Below are 20,824 nucleotides of genomic sequence, written 5' to 3'. Positions count from 1 at the left end.
TTTAATTACCTCATGTTAGTTAGTTTGTTTTTGTTCCATAATTGGTGTTTCACAGTTAACGACTCCGGGAGTCATTAAACTATCAGGGGCCCCTTTAAAATACCAGGTCATTTAGGAATTTTATGCCTCATCACCACCAGTAAAAATATTTTGTACCCAAAAAAGGTATTAATATGAATATAGATTGGAGGGGAAGCACGTCAACAGGTATATTACCTGTGTTGTGATGATTAGTGATATTTTGAGGATGTGGATGGTTACTGGTGTTCAAGAAAGGATTGTGGGGTGATATTGTTTTGTCCAGTGGCTTTGGTCAGATGTTACTGGTGTTCAAAGAGAAAAGGGTTTGAGGATATTGTTCCCTCCAAAAGCAGCTTGTGGTCGGGGGGGTTTCTGGTGTTCAAGAGAAGGATTGTGAGGGTATTGTTGGGCTCAGTGCGGGTTGTGGTCAAAATGTTCTGGGGTTTTAAAAAAGAAGGATTGTGGGGTGATATTGTTTTGTCTCAGTGAAAAAGTGGTCAGATGTTACTGGTTTCAAGAGAAGGTTGTGGTGATATTTTCTCCCAAGCAGCTTGGGGGTCAAAAAACTCTTCTTTTTAAACAGTTTCCCTTAACAAAGATAAAAGACATTTGCAACATTTGGATATGTTTATTCCAAAACAAAGGTACTTAAAGTTGTACAAGTGTCCAACAATTATCAAGTTGACTGCTTCCTTAAATTATTTTTTCAAAGGTTTTGTGGGGGAGGTCCGTCCTGAAAAGGTTTTGGAGGGCCTTTACCTCTTAACAGTGACTTCCCGGCACTTGCCTTCACCCTTAAAATGACTTCCCGGGACTTGCCTTCCCCCTTTAACAAATGACTTCCCGGCACTTGCCTTCACCTTGTTCACTTTTCTTTACTTTCCTCTTTAATTTGCACTTTCTTGTAAATATAAAAATAATTTTCTTGTAAAAATTGTGCAAATTTTTTTGACTGCCTCCCCACCGGGTTTGGCCCGACTGACCCCGGGCTTTTCGTGTATTATCAGGCTGTTCTGATTGTATTAATTTCGCGGGACTTGGTTAAAATTTGGTGTTCGATTGTTTTACCACGGACTTTATTATCATGTTCTGTTTATTAATTTACGACGGACTTGGGTGTATTATCGGCGTTCTGAGGGTATTAACTTACGACGGGTTGCGATTATCGGGCTTTCTGATTGTATTAATTACTGACGGACTTGCTTATTATCAGGTTTTGTTTTTTTCTTACTGACGGACGTGTATTATCGGGCTGTTCTGTTGATTAACACTGACGGACGGAATCGTGTTCTGATTGTATTAACTTACCCCCGGTTGGGTATTATCAGGCTTTTGATTGTATTAACTTACGCGGGACTTGCGGATTATCGGTTTTCTGATTGATTCCCCGGGGACTTGGGGTTATTTCGGTTTGATTGTTTAACATGGGGACTTGCGTGATTATCGGGCGTTCGGTTTATTTAACTTACGACGGACTGGCGGTATTATCAGGTTTTCTGATTGATTAACACGAGGGGACGTGATTATCAGGCTGCTGATTGTATTAACACCCGGACTTGCGGTATTATCAGGTTTTCTGATTGTTTAACTTACTGCCCCGGACGCGTTTTTATCAGGTGTTCGATTGTATTAACTTACGCGGGACTTGCGTGTAATCGCTGTTCTGATTGTAAACTTACTGACGGGATTTGGGTGAATCAAGCGTTCTGATTGTATTAATTTACTGGGGGACTTGGCGTGATTATCAGGCTGTTCGTTGATAACTTACTGACGGGACTTGTGTGATTATCAGGCTGTTCTGATTGTATTAACACTGACGGACTTGCGTGTATTATGGGGCGTTCTGATTGTATTAACACTGACGGGACTTGGGGATTATCGGCGTTCGTTGTTAATTTCCGGGACTTGGCGTGTAATCGGTGTTTATTGATTAATCTGACGGATTGGGGATTATCGGGCTGTTCTGATTGTTTTAAATTTACTGAGGGGACGCGTGTAATCGCTGTTCTGATTGTATTAACTTACTGAGGATTCTGTATTTCAGGCTGTTCTGATTGTATTAACACTGACGGGACTTGCATTATCACGTTCTATTGTAAACTCTAGTTCACAGTTTTGTGAACTGAAATGGTTTTTCAGCTTATTTTCAAATTGCTTTTTTGGAGTTTTTTTCAGGAAGGAGGGGAGAGGGGAGAGGGGGGGGAGGGAGGGGGGGACTGGGGATCGTCAAAGTAGTTAACGTTTAAATTTTTTCTAATCATAAATTGAATATATGAATAATCCCTTTTTAGGGCAGGTTCTAACTCTGTTTCCGGGAGAGACAATGTCTGGGGGGTCGGGAAAAACTTGTTTGTCTTGGGTTTGAACAGTGTACTTGGTTAAACAAATCCCGACATAAAAGAGAAAGGGAGACGACGTTTCGGGCCCTTGGGCCATTGACAAATAATGGAAGATACCAAAAACCCCAGGGGGCGGTTTTAACCGGATCAAATTCCCGGAAATGAAACCAAAAGATGGGGAAGGAACCAAATAATGGGGGTAGGGGAACCCAAAAAATCTTGGGCATCATTGGTCAGTCAAAGGCATCTGTAATCGAAAAGGTCGAACTGTGCCCGGACAACCAGAGGCGTTGAAGGAGGGGCGATAACAACTTTTGAACTGTAAAAAAAAATCCAACTCACATCAAACCTAGGGTCTGGTTTTTTTTAAAACAGCCCTGACTGAGGATGGACCTAGTGATGCTGGAGATGGTACCCAGGTGCTGTGAATGGTGCCCAGGGTGCGGGGATGGTGCCCCGGATGCTGTGGGTGGTAGCCTAGTGATGTGTGAGATGGAGCCCAGTGATGTGGAGATGATAGCCCAGTGATGCGGGGATGGAGCCTCAGTGATGCTGTAGATGTACCTCAGGATGCTGTGAGATAACCTCAGTGATGCTGGAGTGTGCCCCAGGATGCTTGGGATGGGGCTTCAGTGGCTTGGGGGATACCCAGTAATGCTGTGAAGGAGCCTGTGATGCTGGGAATGGAGCCCAGGATGCTGTGGAGGTAGCCTCGTGACGGGGATGGACCCCGGATGCTTTAGATGGAGCCCAGTGATGCCGGAGATGGTAGCCTCAGTGATGCTGTGAGATGGTAGCCTCAGTGATGCTGTGAGATGGTAGCCTCAGTGATGCTCTGATTTGGTAGCCTCAGTGATGCTGTGAGATGGTAGCCTCACTGATGCTGTGAGATGGTAGCCTCAGTGATGCTGTGAGATGGTAGCCTCAGTGATGCTGTGAGATGGTAGCCTCAGTGATGCTGTGAGATGATAGCCTCAGTGATGCTGTGAGATGGTAGCCTCAGTGATGCTGTGAGATGGTAGCCTCAGTGATGCTCTGATATGGTAGCCTCAGTGATGCTCTCAGAGATAATAGCGCCAGTGATGCTCTCAGAGATAATAGCGCCAGTGATGCTCTCAGAGATAATAGCGCCAGTGATACTCTCAGAGATAATAGCGCCAGTGATGCTCTCAGAAATAATAGCGCCAGTGATGCTCTCAGAGATAATAGCGCCAGTGATGCTCTCAGAGATAATAGCGCCAGTGATGCTCTCAGAGATAATAGCGCCAGTGATGCTCTCAGAGATAATAGCGCCAGTGATGCTCTCAGAGATAATAGCGCCAGTGATGCTCTCAGAGATAATAGCGCCAGTGATGCTCTCAGAGATAATAGCGCCAGTGATGCTCTCAGAGATAATAGCGCCAGTGATGCTCTCAGAAATAATAGCGCCAGTGATGCTCTCAGAAATAATAACGCCAGTGATGCTCTCAGAAATAATAGCGCCAGTGATACTCTCAGAAATAATAGCGCCAGTGATGCTCTCAGAAATAATAGCGCCAGTGATACTCTCAGAAATAATAGCGCCAGTGATGCTCTCAGAAATAATAGCGCCAGTGATGCTCTCAGAAATAATAGCGCCAGTGATGCTCTCAGAAATAATAGCGCCAGTGATGCTCTCAGAATATAAGCGCCAGTGATGTCTCAGAAATAATAGCGCCAGTGATGCTCTCAGAAATAATAGCGCCAGTGATGCTCTCAGAGATAATAGCGCCAGTGACGCCTCATAGGTAATAGCGCCAGTGACGCCTCATAGGTAATAGCGGCAGTGACGCCTCATAGGTAATAGCGCCAGTGAGCCTCCATAGGTAATAGCGCCAGTGACGCCTCCGATGGTAAGCGGAGACGCCTTGGTAATGCGCCAGTGACCCTCGCGGTAATAGCGGCAGTGACGCCTCAGCAGGTAATAGCGCCAGTGAGCGCCTCAGGTACAGCGGCGGCCTCATAGGTAATAGCGCCAGTGACGCCTCATAGGTAATAGCGGCAGTGACGCCTCCAGAAAGCGCCAGTGACGCCTCATGGTAGTAGCGGCAGTGACGCCTCATAGGTAATAGCGGCAGTGACGCCTCATAGGTAATAGCGCAGTGACGCCTCATGGTAATAGCGGCAGTGACGCCTCATAGGTAATAGCGCCGTGACGCCTATAGGTAATAGCGCCAGACCTGGACGCGCCGACGCTCATAGGTAATAGCGCCAGTGACGCCTCACAGGTAATAGCGCCAGTGACGCCTCAGGGAATGCGCCGGTGACGCCTGGTAATAAGCGCCCCCCTCATGACAGCGCCAGTGACGCCATAGGCGCGAGGACCCGGCAGTGACGCCTCATGAGTAATAGCGCCAGTGACGCCTCATAGGGAATAGCGCCGCCTCATGCAGAATGGGGCCAGTGACGCCTCGATAGGTAAAGCGCCAGTGACGCCTCGCAGGTAATAGGCCAGTGACGCCTCAGGTAATAGCGCCAGTGACGCCTCAGGTAATAGCGCCAGTGACGCCTCCTAGGTAATAGCGCCAGTGACGCCTCATAGGTAATAGCGGCAGTGACGCCTCATGGGTAATAGCGCCAGTGAGCCTCATGGATAGCGGCAGTGACGCCTCATGGTAATAGCGCGTGACGCCTCATAGGTAATAGCGGCAGTGACCCGCAGGTAATAGCGGCAGTGACGCCTCATAGTAATAGGGCAGTGACCCTCATGGTAATGCGGCCAGTGACGCCTCGCAGGAAGCGGCAGTGACGCCTCAGGTAATAGCGGCAGTGACGCCTCAGAGTAATACGGCAGTGACGCCTCGCAGGTAATAGCGGCAGTGACGCCTCATGAGGTAATAGCGCCAGTGACGCCTCATAGGTAAGCGCCAGTGACGCCTCCATGAGCAAGGACGCGTGACGCCTCATAGTAAAGCGCCAGTGACGCCTCATAGGTAATAGCGGCGTGACGCCTCAAGGTAATAGCGCAGTGACCCTCATAGGTAATAGCGCCAGTGACGCCTCATAGGTAATAGCGCAGTGACGCCTCATGGTATAGCGCCAGTGACGCCTCATAGGGTAAGCGCCAGTGACGCCTCATAGGTAATAGCGCCAGTGACGCCTCATGAGTAAAGCGGCAGTGACGCCTAGGAATAGCGGCAGTGACGCCTCGTAATAGCGGCAGTGACGCCTCATGGTAATAGCGCCAGTGACGCCTCATGGGTAATAGCGGCGTGACGCTCCCAGGTAATAGCGCCAGTGACGCCTCATAGTAATAGCGGCAGTGACGCCTCGTAGGAAGGGGAGTGACGCCTCAGGTAAGGCGGGATGACGCCTCATAGGTAATAGCGCCAGTGACGCCTCATAGGTAATAGCGCAGTGACGCCTCGCCCGGCAATACGCGTGACGCGCAGGATAGGGCCAGTGACGCCTCGTAGCGCAGTGACCCTTGATAAAGGATGCCTAGGTGCCGTTGCCAGGCATAGTAATAGCGCCAGTGACGCCTTTAGGAATAGCGGCGTGACGCCTCATAGGTATAGCGGCGGTGACGCCTAGGTATAGCGCCAGTGACGCCTATGGAATAGCGGCAGTGACCCCCATAAATAAGCGCGCAGCGCCTCAGGAATAGCGCCAGTGACGCCTCATAGGTAATAGCGGTAGCGCCATGTAATAGCGCCAGTGACGCCTCTGGTAATGGGAGTGACGCCTCGTAGTAATGCCTAAGGCCAGTGACGCCTCTGGTAATAGCGCAGTGACGCCTCTAGAGTAATAGTGCCAGTGACGCCTCAAGGTAATAGCGCCAGTGAGCCTCGCAGGGTATGGCAGGCAGTGACGCCTGTACTACAGGCAGTGCCATAGGTAATAGCGGCAGTGACGCCTCATGAGTAATAGCGCCAGTGACCCTCATAGGTAATAGCGGCGTGACGCCTCGCAGGAGCGGCGTGACGCCTCTAGGTAATAGCGCAGTGACGCCTCATGGAATAGCGGCAGTGAGTGCGTATGCATGGCATGACGCCTCATAGGGAATGCGCCAGTGACGCCTCATAGGTAATAGCGCCAGTGACGCCTGCATGGGGAATAGCGCCAGTGACGCCTCATAGGTAATGCGCGGGGACGCCTCATAGGTATAGCGCCCGTGACGCCTCAGGATTGGGGATGGACCCTCATAGGTAATAGCGCCAGTGACGCCTCATAGTAATAGCGCCAGTGACGCCTATAGAGCGGCAGTGACGCCTGCAGAATAGCGCAGTGACGCTCGATAATAAGCGCCAGTGACGCCTCAAGGTAATAGCGCAGTGACGCCTCATAGGGAATAGCGCCAGTGACGCCTAGGTAATAGCGCCAGTGACGCCTCATGGTAATAGCGCAGTGACGCCTCGGGTAAACGCCAGTGACGCCTCATAGGTATAGCGCCAGTGCGCCGCGGTAATAGGCAGGAGTACGGCACGCCGAGTCATACCCCGGGATAGTGACGCCCAGTAGCTGTATAGCGCCAGTGCGCCTCAGGTAATAGCGCCAGTGACGCCTCATGGTAATAGCGCGTGACGCCTCAGGTAATGGGGCCAGTGACGCCTCGCAGGTAATAGCGGCAGTGACGCCTCATAGGTAATGCGGCAGTGACGCCTCATAGGTAATAGCGCAGTGACGCCTCAGGTAATAGCGCCAGTGACGCCTCATGGTAATAGGCTGCGTGCGCCCAGGATACGGCGTGACGCCTCATAGGTAAGCGCAGTGACGCCTCAGGTAATAGGCAGTGACGCCTCAAAAAGCGAGTGACGCCTAGGTAATAGCGCCAGTGACGCCTCGCAGGTAATAGCGCAGTGACGCCTCGCGAGTATGCGGCAGGACGCCTCAGGATGTAGCGCCAGTGACGCCTCAGGTAATAGCGGCAGTGACGCCTCCAGTAATAGCGCCAGTGACGCCTCGCGGTAATAGCGCCAGTGACGCCCAGTAATGCGGCAGTGACGCCTCATGGATACGCCAGTGACGCCTCTAGGTAATAGCGGCAGTGACGCCTCATGAGAATAGCGGCAGTGACGCCTCAGGCGGGCCTTTGGTAAGGCGGCAGTGACGCCTCATGGTAAGGCCGTGGACGCCTCGCAGTAGCGCCAGTGACGCCTCATGGTAATAGCGGCAGTACCCAGAGTAATAGCGGCAGTGACGCCTCGATAAAGCGCCAGTGACGCCTCATAGGTAATAGCGCCAGGCCTCAGTAAAGCCAGTGACGCCTCATAGCAAAAGCGGCAGTGACGCCTCGCAGAATAGCGGCAGTGACGCCTCATAGGTAATAGCGCCAGTGACGCTCATAGGTAATAGCGCCAGACGCCTCATAGGTAATAGCGCCAGTGACCGCCCGCATAGCAATGGCGCGGTGACGCCCGGAATCGCCGGATCGCCGGACGCTATAGGACAGTGAGTGACGCCCGCAGGTATGCGCCAGTGACGCCTCTGCGATAAGGGCAGTGACGCCTCTAGGTAATAGCGGCAGGACGCCTCGGGGAAAAGCGCGGGCAGTAGCAGCGCCCATAAAGCGCCGTGACGCCTCAGGTAATAGCGCAGGACGCCCATGGTAATAGCGCCAGTGACGCCTCAGGTAATAGCGGCAGTGAGCGCCTCATAGGGTAATAGCGGCAGTGACGCCTCGAGTAAGCCAGTGACGCCTCATAGGTAATAGCGCCAGTGACGCCTCATAGGTAATAGCGGCAGTGACGCCTCATGGTAGGGCAGTGACGCCTCGCAGGTAATAGCGGCAGTGACGCCTCATAGGTAATAGCGCCAGTGACGCCTCATAGAGTAATAGCGCCAGTGACGCCTCATAGGAATAGCGCGTGACGCCCATGGTATAGCGGCAGTGACGCCCTAGGAATAGCGCCAGTGACGCCTCGGTAATAGCGCCAGTGACGCCTCATAGGTAATAGCGCCAGTGACGCCTCAGGTAATAGCGGCATGACGCCTCATAGGTAATAGCGGCAGTGACGCCTCATGTAATAGCGCCAGTGACGCCTCATAGGTATACGCCAGTGACGCCTCATGGTAATAGCGGCAGTGACGCCTCCATAATAGCGCAGTGACGCCTCGAATATGCGCCAGATGCGCCTCATAGGTAATAGCGCCAGTGACGCTCATAGGTAATGCGCATGACGCCCGAGCTAGTAATGCGCGCAGTGACGCCTCATAGGTAATAGCGCCAGTGACGCCTCATAGGTAATAGCGCCAGTGACGCCTCATAGGTAATAGCGCCAGTGACGCCTCATAGGTAATCAGTGACGCCTCATAGGTAATAGCGCCAGTGACGCCTCATAGGTAATAGCGGCAGTGACGCCTCATAGGTAATAGGTACGCCCTCATAGGCGCCAGTGACGCCTCATAGGTAATAGCCGACGCCTCAGGTAATGCCATGACGCCTCATAGGTAATAGCGCCAGTGACGCCTCATAGGTAATAGCGGGCCAGTGACGCCTCATAGGTAATAGCGGCCAGTGACGCCTCATAGGTAATAGCGCCAGTGACGCCTCATAGGTAATAGCGGCAGTGACGCCTCATAGGTAATAGCGGCCAGTGACGCCTCATAGGTAATAGCGCCAGTGACGCCTCATAGGTAATAGCGCCAGTGACGCCTCATAGGTAATAGCGCCAGTGACGCCTCATAGGTAATAGCGCCAGTGACGCCTCATAGGTAATAGCGCCAGTGACGCCTCATAGGTAATAGCGCCAGTGACGCCTCATAGGTAATAGCGCCAGTGACGCCTCATAGGTAATAGCGCCAGTGACGCCTCATAGGTAATAGCGCCAGTGACGCCATAGGTAATCAGTGACGCCTAGGTAATAGCGCCAGTGACGCCTCATAGGTAATAGCGCCAGTGACGCCTCATAGGTAATAGCGGCAGTGACGCCTCATAGGTAATAGCGGCAGTGACGCCTCATAGGTAATAGCGCCAGTGACGCCTCATAGGTAATAGCGCCAGTGACGCCTCATAGGTAATAGCGCCAGTGACGCCTCATAGGTAATAGCGGCAGTGACGCCTCATAGGTAATAGCGCAGTGACGCCCTCATAGGTAATAGCAGCGCAGTGACGCCTCATAGGTAATAGCGGCCAGTGACGCCTCATAGGTAATAGCGCCAGTGACGCCTCATAGGTAATAGCGCCAGTGACGCCTCATAGGTAATAGCGCCAGTGACGCCTCATAGGTAATAGCGCCAGTGACGCCTCATAGGTAATAGCGCCAGTGACGCCTCATAGGTAATAGCGCCAGTGACGCCTCATAGGTAATAGCGCCAGTGACGCCTCATAGGTAATAGCGCCAGTGACGCCTCATAGGTAATAGCGCCAGTGACGCCTCATAGGTAATAGCGCCAGTGACGCCTCATAGGTAATAGCGCCAGTGACGCCTCGTAGGTAATAGCGCCAGTGACGCCTCATAGGTAATAGCGGCAGTGACGCCTCATAGGTAATAGCGGCAGTGACGCCTCATAGGTAATAGCGGCAGTGACGCCTCATAGGTAATAGCGGCAGTGACGCCTCATAGGTAATAGCGCCAGTGACGCCTCATAGGTAATAGCGCCAGTGACGCCTCATAGGTAATAGCGCCAGTGACGCCTCATAGGTAATAGCGGCAGTGATGCTCTCAGAGATAATAGCGCCAGTGATGCTCTCAGAGATAATAGCGCCAGTGATGCTCTCAGAGATAATAGCGCCAGTGATACTCTCAGAGATAATAGCGCCAGTGATGCTCTCAGAAATAATAGCGCCAGTGTTGCTCTCAGAGATAATAGCGCCAGTGATGCTCTCAGAGATAATAGCGCCAGTGATACTCTCAGAGATAATAGTGCCAGTGATGCTCTCAGAGATAATAGCGCCAGTGATGCTCTCAGAAATAATAGCGCCAGTGATGCTCTCAGAAATAATAGCGCCAGTGTTGCTCTCAGAGATAATAGCGCCAGTGATGCTCTCAGAGATAATAGCGCCAGTGATACTCTCAGAGATAATAGTGCCAGTGATGCTCTCAGAGATAATAGCGCCAGTGATGCTCTCAGAAATAATAGCGCCAGTGATGCTCTCAGAAATAATAGCGCCAGTGATGCTCTCAGAGATAATAGCGCCAGTGATGCTCTCAGAGATAATAGTGCCAGTGATGCTCTCAGAGATAATAGCGCCAGTGATGCTCTCAGAAATAATAGCGCCAGTGTTGCTCTCAGAGATAATAGCGCCAGTGATGCTCTCAGAGATAATAGCGCCAGTGATGCTCTCAGAGATAATAGCGCCAGTGATACTCTCAGAGATAATAGTGCCAGTGATGCTCTCAGAGATAATAGCGCCAGTGATGCTCTCAGAAATAATAGCGCCAGTGATGCTCTCAGAAATAATAGCGCCAGTGATGCTCTCAGAGATAATAGCGCCAGTGACGCCTCATAGGTAATAGCGCCAGTGACGCCTCATAGGTAATAGCGCCAGTGACGCCTCATAGGTAATAGCGGCAGTGACGCCTCATAGGTAATAGCGCCAGTGACGCCTCATAGGTAATAGCGGCAGTGACGCCTCATAGGTAATAGCGCCAGTGACGCCTCATAGGTAATAGCGGCAGTGACGCCTCATAGGTAATAGCGCCAGTGACGCCTCATAGGTAATAGCGCCAGTGACGCCTCATAGGTAATAGCGGCAGTGACGCCTCATAGGTAATAGCGCCAGTGACGCCTCATAGGTAATAGCGCCAGTGACGCCTCATAGGTAATAGCGGCAGTGACGCCTCATATGTAATAGCGCCAGTGACGCCTCATAGGTAATAGCGCCAGTGACGCCTCATAGGTAATAGCGGCAGTGACGCCTCATAGGTAATAGCGCCAGTGACGCCTCATAGGTAATAGCGCCAGTGACGCCTCATAGGTAATAGCGGCAGTGACGCCTCATAGGTAATAGCGGCAGTGACGCCTCATAGGTAATAGCGGCAGTGACGCCTCATAGGTAATAGCGCCAGTGACGCCTCATAGGTAATAGCGCCAGTGACGCCTCATAGGTAATAGCGCCAGTGACGCCTCATAGGTAATAGCGCCAGTGACGCCTCATAGGTAATAGCGGCAGTGACGCCTCATAGGTAATAGCGGCAGTGACGCCTCATAGGTAATAGCGGCAGTGACGCCTCATAGGTAATAGCGCCAGTGACGCCTCATAGGTAATAGCGGCAGTGACGCCTCATAGGTAATAGCGCCAGTGACGCCTCATAGGTAATAGCGGCAGTGACGCCTCATAGGTAATAGCGCCAGTGACGCCTCATAGGTAATAGCGGCAGTGACGCCTCATAGGTAATAGCGCCAGTGACGCCTCATAGGTAATAGCGGCAGTGACGCCTCATAGGTAATAGCGGCAGTGACGCCTCATAGGTAATAGCGGCAGTGACGCCTCATAGGTAATAGCGGCAGTGACGCCTCATAGGTAATAGCGCCAGTGACGCCTCATAGGTAATAGCGGCAGTGACGCCTCATAGGTAATAGCGGCAGTGACGCCTCATAGGTAATAGCGGCAGTGACGCCTCATAGGTAATAGCGCCAGTGACGCCTCATAGGTAATAGCGGCAGTGACGCCTCATAGGTAATAGCGCCAGTGACGCCTCATAGGTAATAGCGGCAGTGACGCCTCATAGGTAATAGCGCCAGTGACGCCTCATAGGTAATAGCGCCAGTGACGCCTCATAGGTAATAGCGGCAGTGACGCCTCATAGGTAATGGTCAAGGAATATTAATGGGAATATTATATTTGATATGCATTGATATTTACAGTCATGATCTTATATATGCTGCAGCAGGAGACTGGCACAGCATACTCTGGCATACTCTTATAGCTTCCGTTGATGCAGCATACTCTGGCATACTCTTATAGCTTACGTAGTCAGCATTCATTAGTTTTAACGGTTTATACCGCAGAGTTGCCAGGTGTGTATAATACTTGGTAAACTTGGGTACACATGTAGTGTGCTACAACCAGTTTACATTGTAATAAGCTCCATATTCTATATATTATTGTATATATTATTCCTCTGGCAGTAACCTTGTACAAGTAATATTGTATCTCTCTCTCCCATACGTTCATTATTTACTCTGATAAACAGTTGTATTTCTTCATATATCATTTTTCCACACTGTTTTCCGTGTGTTGCATATCTTATACAAAGTTGTGTTGCAGGTGGGCGCGGGATGGTGGCGACCTGGTGAGGGGCGTGGGTGGCATGGGCGGTATGGGTGTGATGGGCGGCGAGGCGGGTGCTCTTGTGGTCATCTCTCTGCTGGCTCTCCTGGGCAACGCTCTTCTGGTAGGTCAGGTACACCTCCTCCGACGATCTCTCCTCCACCATCCCTCCAACAGGTAGGTCTTTCCTCCTCCACCATCCCTCCAATAGGTAGGTCTTTCCTCCTCCACCATCCCTCCAACAGGTAGGTCTTTCCTCCTCCACCATCCCTCCAATAGGTAGGTCTTTCCTCCTCCACCATCCCTCCAACAGGTAGGTCTTTCCATCCTCCACCATTCCTCCAACAGGTAGATCTTCCATCCTCTACCATCCTTCTAACATGTGATTTGTATCCTGTGACTCCGCGAATTTTAAGAATGTTTAACAACGCTCCCGCCTCACACACTGAGGGTCCTTGGTTCTGTCTCCGGCACTGGTGGAAACATTGGGCGTATTTCCCCACACCTGCTGCCCATGTTCACCTAGCGGTAAGTAGGTACTTCGGTGTTAGTTCCGTTACACCTGTTGCCCATCTTCACCTAGCAGTAAGTAGGAACTAGGTGTTAGTCGCCTTACACCTGCTGCCTCTGTTCATCAAGCAGTAAGTACCTGGGTGTTAGTGGACTGATTTAGGTGGCATCCTGGGGGACAAGATTGAAGGACAACAATGGAAATAAGACAGACAGTTCTTGATGACGCACTGACTTTCTTTGGTTATAATGGGTGGCAAACCTTCCCTAGCCTGGGTTATCCTGGGTGGCTAACCCTCCCTACGCTGGGTGGCTAACACTCCCTACCCTGGGTTATCCTGGGTGGCTAACCCTCCTTACCCTGGGTGGCTAACACTCCCTACCCTGGGTTATCCTGGGTAACTAACCTTCCCTACCTTGGGTGGCTAACCTTCCCTACCCTGGGTTATCCTGGGTGACTAACCCTCCCTACGCTGGGTGGATAACACTCCCTACCCTGGTTTATCTTGGGTGGCTAACTCTCCCTACCCTGGGTTATCCTGGGTGGCTAACACTCCCTATCCTGGGTTATCCTGGGTGGCTAACACTTCCTACCCTGGGTGGCTAACACTCCCTACACTGGGTTATCCTGGGTGGCTAACTCTCCCTACCCTGGGTTATCCTGGGTGGCTAACACTCCCTACCCTGGGTTATCCTGGGTGGCTAACACTCTCTACCCTGGGTTACCCTGGGTGGCTAACTCTCCCTACCCTGGGTGGCTAACACTCCCTACCCTGGGTTATCCTGGGTGGCTAACTCTCCCTACCCTGGGTTATCCTGAGTGGCTAACACTCCCTACCCTGGGTTATCCTGGGTACCTAACCTTCCCTACCCTGGGTTATCCTGGGTGGCTAACACTCCCTACCCTGGGTTATCCTGGGTGGCTAACTCTCCCTACCCTGGGTTATCCTGGGTGGCTAACACTCCCTACCCTGGGTTATCCTGGGTGGCTAACACTCCCTACCCTGGGTGGCTAACACTCCCTACCCTGGGTTATCCTGGGTGGCTAACTCTCCTTACCCTGGGTTATCCTGGGTGGCTAACACTCCCTACCCTGGGTTATCCTGGGTGACTAACCCTCCCTACCCTGGGTGGATAACACTCCCTACCCTGGTTTATCCTGGGTGGCTAACTCTCCCTACCCTGGGTTATCCTGGGTGGCTAACACTCCCTACCCTGGGTTATCCTGGGTGGCTAACACTCCCTACCCTGGGTTATCCTGGGTGACTAACCCTCCCTACCCTGGGTGGATAACACTCCCTACCCTGGGTTATCCTGGGTGGCTAACACTCCCTGCCCTGGGTTATCCTGGGTGGCTAACACTCCCAACCCTGGGTTATCCTGGGTGGCTAACACTCCCTACCCTGGGTGGCTAACACTCCCTACCCTGGGTGGCTAACACTCCCTACCCTGGGTGGCTAACACTCCCTACCCTGGGTGGCTAACACTCCCTACCCTGGGTGGCTAACACTCCCTACCCTGGGTGGCTGACTCTCCCTACCCTGGGTGGCTGACTCTCCCTACCCTGGGTGGCTGACTCTCCCTACCCTGGGTGGCTGACTCTCCCTACCCTGGGTGGCTGACTCTCCCTACCTTGGATATTATAAATTCGACAAATCTTATCTTTACTGATGACTGTTAAAACTGATAACGATGTCAGCAAGTTCCAGATGGTGCTAGGAACTTTTTATGGTTAAAGTTCTGAGTGACTGACATTTCTCGTGCTGCCAAGATGTTGTCACGTGAAGGGCTCTTGATTCAGGGAATTGGACAATATCTCCACTTGAATGAGACCTGATTGTCCCTCATTCCCCAGCTGCTGTATCTCCACTACTGGTTAACATTCCACCATGAGTGTAACATTCCCCAGCTGCTGTATCTCCACTACTGGTTAACATTCCACCATGAGTGTAACATTCCCCAGCTGCTGTATCTCCACTACTGGTTAACATTCCACCATGAGTGTAACATTCCCCAGCTGCTGTATCTCCACTACTGGTTAACATTCCACCATGAGTGTAACATTCCCCAGCTGCTGTATCACAGCCTCCACACTGGTAAGTTCTCTTTCTCAAGGCACAGAACTCGCCCGAGTTCTCTTTCTCAAGGCACGGAACTCGCCCGAGTTCTCTTTCTCAAGGCACGGAACTCGCCCGAGTTCTCTTTCTCAAGGCACAGAACTCGCCCAAGTTCTCTTTCTCAAGGCACAGAACTCGCCCAAGTTCTCTTTCTCAAGGTACAGAACTCGCCCGAGTTCTCTTTCTCAAGGCACAGAACTCGCCCAAGTTCTCTTTCTCAAGGTACAAAACTCGCCCAAGTTCTCTTTCTCAAGGCACGGAACTTGCCCGAGTTCTCTTTCTCAAGGCACAGAACTCGCCCAAGTTCTCTTTCTCAAGGTACAGAACTCGTCCAAGTTCTCTTTCTCAAGGCACAGAACTCGCCCAAGTTCTCTTTCTCAAGGCACAGAACTCGTCCAAGTTCTCTTTCTCAAGGCACAGAACTCGCCCAAGTTCTCTTTCTCAAGGTACAGAACTCGTCCAAGTTCTCTTTCTCAAGGCACAGAACTCGCCCAAGTTCTCTTTCTCAAGGTACAGAACTCGCCCAAGTTCTCTTTCTCAAGGTACAGAACTCGCCCAAGTTCTCTTTCTCAAGGTACAGAACTCGCCCAAGTTCTCTTTCTCAAGGCACAGAACTCGCCCAAGTTCTCTTTCTCAAGGTACAGAACTCGCCCAAGTTCTCTTTCTCAAGGCACAGAACTCGCCCAAGTTCTCTTTCTCAAGGTACAGAACTCGCCCAAGTTCTCTTTCTCAAGGCACAGAACTCGCCCAAGTTCTCTTTCTCAAGGCACAGAACTCGCCCAAGTTCTCTTTCTCAAGGTACAGAACTCGCCCAAGTTCTCTTTCTCAAGGTACAGAACTCGCCCAAGTTCTCTTTCTCAAGGTACAGAACTCGCCCAAGTTCTCTTTCTCAAGGCACAGAACTCGCCCAAGTTCTCTTTCTCAAGGCACAGAACTCGCCCGAGTTCTCTTTCTCAAGGCATGGAACTCGCCCGAGTTCTCTTTCTCAAGGCACGGAACTCGCCCGAGTTCTCTTTCTCAAGGTACAGAACTCGCCCAAGTTCTCTTTCTCAAGGTACAGAACTCGCCCGAGTTCTCTTTCTCAAGGTACAGAACTCGCCCGAGTTCTCTTTCTCAAGGCACAGAACTCGCCCGAGTTCTCTTTCTCAAGGCACAGAACTCGCCCAAGTTCTCTTTCTCAAGGTACAGAACTCGCCCAAGTTCTCTTTCTCAAGGCACAGAACTCGCCCAAGTTCTCTTTCTCAAGGCACAGAACTCGCCCAAGTTCTCTTTCTCAAGGCACAGAACTCGCCCAAGTTCTCTTTCTCAAGGCACAGAACTCGCCCGAGTTCTCTTTCTCAAGGTACAGAACTCGCCCAAGTTCTCTTTCTCAAGGCACAGAACTCGCCCAAGTTCTCTTTCTCAAGGCACAGAACTCGTTCGAGTTCTCTTTCTCAAGGTACAGAACTCGCCCAAGTTCTCTTTCTCAAGGCACAGAACTCGCCCAAGTTCTCTTTCTCAAGGCACGGAACTTGCCCGAGTTCTCTTTCTCAAGGCACAGAACTCGCCCAAGTTCTCTTTCTCAAGGTACAGAACTCGTCCAAGTTCTCTTTCTCAAGGCACAGAACTCGCCCAAGTTCTCTTTCTCAAGGCACAGAACTCGTCCAAGTTCTCTTTCTCAAGGCACAGAACTCGCCCAAGTTCTCTTTCTCAAGGTACAGAACTCGTCCAAGTTCTCTTTCTCAAGGCACAGAACTCGCCCAAGTTCTCTTTCTCAAGGTACAGAACTCGCCCAAGTTCTCTTTCTCAAGGTACAGAACTCGCCCAAGTTCTCTTTCTCAAGGTACAGAACTCGCCCAAGTTCTCTTTCTCAAGGCACAGAACTCGCTCAAGTTCTCTTTCTCAAGGTACAGAACTCCCCCAAGTTCTCTTTCTCAAGGCACAGAACTCGCCCAAGTTCTCTTTCTCAAGGTACAGAACTCGCCCAAGTTCTCTTTCTCAAGGCACAGAACTCCCCCAAGTTCTCTTTCTCAAGGCACAGAACTCGCCCAAGTTCTCTTTCTCAAGCTACAGAACTCGCCCAAGTTCTCTTTCTCAAGGTACAGAACTCGCCCAAGTTCTCTTTCTCAAGGTACAGAACTCGCCCAAGTTCTCTTTCTCAAGGCACAGAACTCGCCCAAGTTCTCTTTCTCAAGGCACAGAACTCGCCCGAGTTCTCTTTCTCAAGGCACGGAACTCGCCCGAGTTCTCTTTCTCAAGGCACGGAACTCGCCCGAGTTCTCTTTCTCAAGGTACAGAACTCGCCCAAGTTCTCTTTCTCAAGGTACAGAACTCGCCCGAGTTCTCTTTCTCAAGGTACAGAACTCGCCCGAGTTCTCTTTCTCAAGGCACAGAACTCGCCCGAGTTCTCTTTCTCAAGGCACAGAACTCGCCCAAGTTCTCTTTCTCAAGGTACAGAACTCGCCCAAGTTCTCTTTCTCAAGGCACAGAACTCGCCCAAGTTCTCTTTCTCAAGGCACAGAACTCGCCCAAGTTCTCTTTCTCAAGGCACAGAACTCGCCCAAGTTCTCTTTCTCAAGGCACAGAACTCGCCCGAGTTCTCTTTCTCAAGGTACAGAACTCCCCCAAGTTCTCTTTCTCAAGGCACAGAACTCGCCCAAGTTCTCTTTCTCAAGGCACAGAACTCGTTCGAGTTCTCTTTCTCAAGGTACAGAACTCGCCCAAGTTCTCTTTCTCAAGGCACAGAACTCGCCCAAGTTCTCTTTCTCAAGGCACAGAACTCGTTCGAGTTCTCTTTCTCAAGGTACAGAACTCGCCCAAGTTCTCTTTCTCAAGGCACAGAACTCGCCCAAGTTCTCTTTCTCAAGGCACGGAACTTGCCCGAGTTCTCTTTCTCAAGGCACAGAACTCGCCCAAGTTCTCTTTCTCAAGGTACAGAACTCGTCCAAGTTCTCTTTCTCAAGGCACAGAACTCGCCCAAGTTCTCTTTCTCAAGGCACAGAACTCGTCCAAGTTCTCTTTCTCAAGGCACAGAACTCGCCCAAGTTCTCTTTCTCAAGGTACAGAACTCGTCCAAGTTCTCTTTCTCAAGGCACAGAACTCGCCCAAGTTCTCTTTCTCAAGGTACAGAACTCGCCCAAGTTCTCTTTCTCAAGGTACAGAACTCGCCCAAGTTCTCTTTCTCAAGGTACAGAACTCGCCCAAGTTCTCTTTCTCAAGGCACAGAACTCGCCCAAGTTCTCTTTCTCAAGGTACAGAACTCGCCCAAGTTCTCTTTCTCAAGGCACAGAACTCGCCCAAGTTCTCTTTCTCAAGGCACAGAACTCGCCCAAGTTCTCTTTCTCAAGGCACAGAACTCGTTCGAGTTCTCTTTCTCAAGGTACAGAACTCGCCCAAGTTCTCTTTCTCAAGGTACAGAACTCGCCCAAGTTCTCTTTCTCAAGGTACAGAACTCGCCCAAGTTCTCTTTCTCAAGGTACAGAACTCGCCCAAGTTCTCTTTCTCAAGGCACAGAACTCGCCCAAGTTCTCTTTCTCAAGGCACAGAACTCGCCCGAGTTCTCTTTCTCAAGGCACGGAACTCGCCCGAGTTCTCTTTCTCAAGGCACGGAACTCGCCCGAGTTCTCTTTCTCAAGGTACAGAACTCGCCCAAGTTCTCTTTCTCAAGGTACAGAACTCGCCCGAGTTCTCTTTCTCAAGGTACAGAACTCGCCCGAGTTCTCTTTCTCAAGGCACAGAACTCGCCCGAGTTCTCTTTCTCAAGGCACAGAACTCGCCCAAGTTCTCTTTCTGAAGGTACAGAACTCGCCCAAGTTCTCTTTCTCAAGGCACAGAACTCGCCCAAGTTCTCTTTCTCAAGGCACAGAACTCGCCCAAGTTCTTTTTCTCAAGGCACAGAACTCGCCCAAGTTCTCTTTCTCAAGGCACAGAACTCGCCCGAGTTCTCTTTCTCAAGGTACAGAACTCGCCCAAGTTCTCTTTCTCAAGGCACAGAACTCGCCCAAGTTCTCTTTCTCAAGGCACAGAACTCGTTCGAGTTCTCTTTCTCAAGGTACAGAACTCGCCCAAGTTCTCTTTCTCAAGGCACAGAACTCGCCCAAGTTCTCTTTCTCAAGGCACAGAACTCGTTCGAGTTCTCTTTCTCAAGGTACAGGACTCGCCCAAGTTCTCTTTCTCAAGGCACAGAACTCGCCCAAGTTCTCTTTCTCAAGGCACAGAACTCGTTCGAGTTCTCTTTCTCAAGGTACAGAACTCGCCCAAGTTCTCTTTCTCAAGGCACAGAACTCGCCCAAGTTCTCTTTCTCAAGGCACAGAACTCGTTCGAGTTCTCTTTCTCAAGGTACAGGACTCGCCCAAGTTCTCTTTCTCAAGGTACAGAACTCGCCCAAGTTCTCTTTCTCAAGGCACAGAACTCGCCCAAGTTCTCTTTTTCATTCTCATTTACTATTCTTCCTTACGTGGGTTTAGAAACCAGTCTGTTGGGTTGAGCAAATCTCAAATCACAGTTGTCCTCAAATATTTGTGAGTTATACCATGAATTAAGGAAAGATCCTGGACTCCGTCTTACGAAACAGATAAAGGAAATGCGATAATAAATATGGACAAGATAGATTATAGGGGAAAAGTAACATATTATTAGAATACAAGGGAACTGACGTGCCATGTTAGGATACATGTAGCAAGCACCAGCAGAGCTGTACTGACTAGGTCGTCAACCAGGAGGTGTGGTCTGGGTCCAGGTTGACGGGGTAATGATCCCCGGAACTATCAAGAGGTGGATAACCAGTGTGAGGCAGGTAAACAGAGACCAGGAAGTATTGAGTGCAGTGCTGGGGTACGGTTCAGAGGTCACTATGTATGTGCAACATACACAGCAGTGTAACAGAGACGGGTGGATAGTAACTGTAGACTGAGAGAGGCAGCTTCTCGTGCCTGAGAGGACATCACTCACCCTTAATGACCTTCCTTCATCCAACACAACATCCTGAACAATTCCAGTAATTTTTGTCAGTTATGATAATACTAAAATTCAAAGATGTAAATGTAACCAAAACTGAATCTATAAAAGCCGAAGATAATCTTATTAAAAATCAGCATTATTATTGAGATTATTAAGGTATTTAGTTGATTAAACAATTAAATAAATCTCTCAGTGGTTTATTTTGACCTCTGGAACTTCCTCCAGGTATACTCCGGGTGGGAACACCCTCCAGGTATGTTGTATCACCATACTACACTCACATGGTGTGTTGTATCACGACCATACTACACTCACATGGTGTGTTGTATCACGACCATACTACACTCACATGGTGTGTTGTATCACGACCATACTACACTCACATGGTGTGTTGTATCACGACCATACTACACTCACATGGTATGTTGTATCACGACCATACTACACTCACATGGTGTGTTGTATCACGACCATACTACACTCACATGGTGTGTTGTATCACGACCATACTACACTCACATGGTATGTTGTATCACGACCATACTACACTCACATGGTATGTTGTATCACGACCATACTACACTCACATGGTGTGTTGTATCACGACCATACTACACTTACATGGTGTGTTGTATCACGACCATACTACACTCACATGGTATGTTGTATCACGACCATACTACACTCACATGGTATGTTGTATCACGACCATACTACACTCACA

General features: G+C 50.5%; 1 protein-coding gene and 1 long non-coding RNA gene across 3 annotated transcripts in view; both read left to right on the top strand.

The window, feature by feature from the left end:
• LOC138855111 (uncharacterized) overlaps positions 1–12,660 on the top strand; it is an 89,750-nt gene extending 77,090 nt beyond the window's left edge. Inside the window, exon 3 of the long non-coding RNA XR_011394266.1 lies at positions 12,532–12,660. This is a non-coding gene — a long non-coding RNA (uncharacterized lncRNA). The remainder of the gene's footprint in view (positions 1–12,531) is intronic.
• Positions 12,661–12,678: 18 nt separating this feature from the next.
• The window catches only part of LOC128699791 (uncharacterized), a 105,923-nt gene continuing 97,777 nt past the window's right edge, over positions 12,679–20,824 (top strand). For both annotated transcript variants that reach the window (XM_053792528.2, XM_070102450.1), the window contains exon 1: positions 12,679–12,711. The gene's annotated coding sequence lies outside the window, so the exon portion shown is untranslated. The remainder of the gene's footprint in view (positions 12,712–20,824) is intronic.

This window comes from Cherax quadricarinatus, chromosome 81 (assembly GCF_038502225.1).
Source record: "Cherax quadricarinatus isolate ZL_2023a chromosome 81, ASM3850222v1, whole genome shotgun sequence".
Classification (NCBI taxonomy): domain Eukaryota; kingdom Metazoa; phylum Arthropoda; class Malacostraca; order Decapoda; family Parastacidae; genus Cherax; species Cherax quadricarinatus.
Note: the sequence above shows the minus strand (reverse complement) of the source record. Positions and strands in the feature narration are given on the sequence as shown.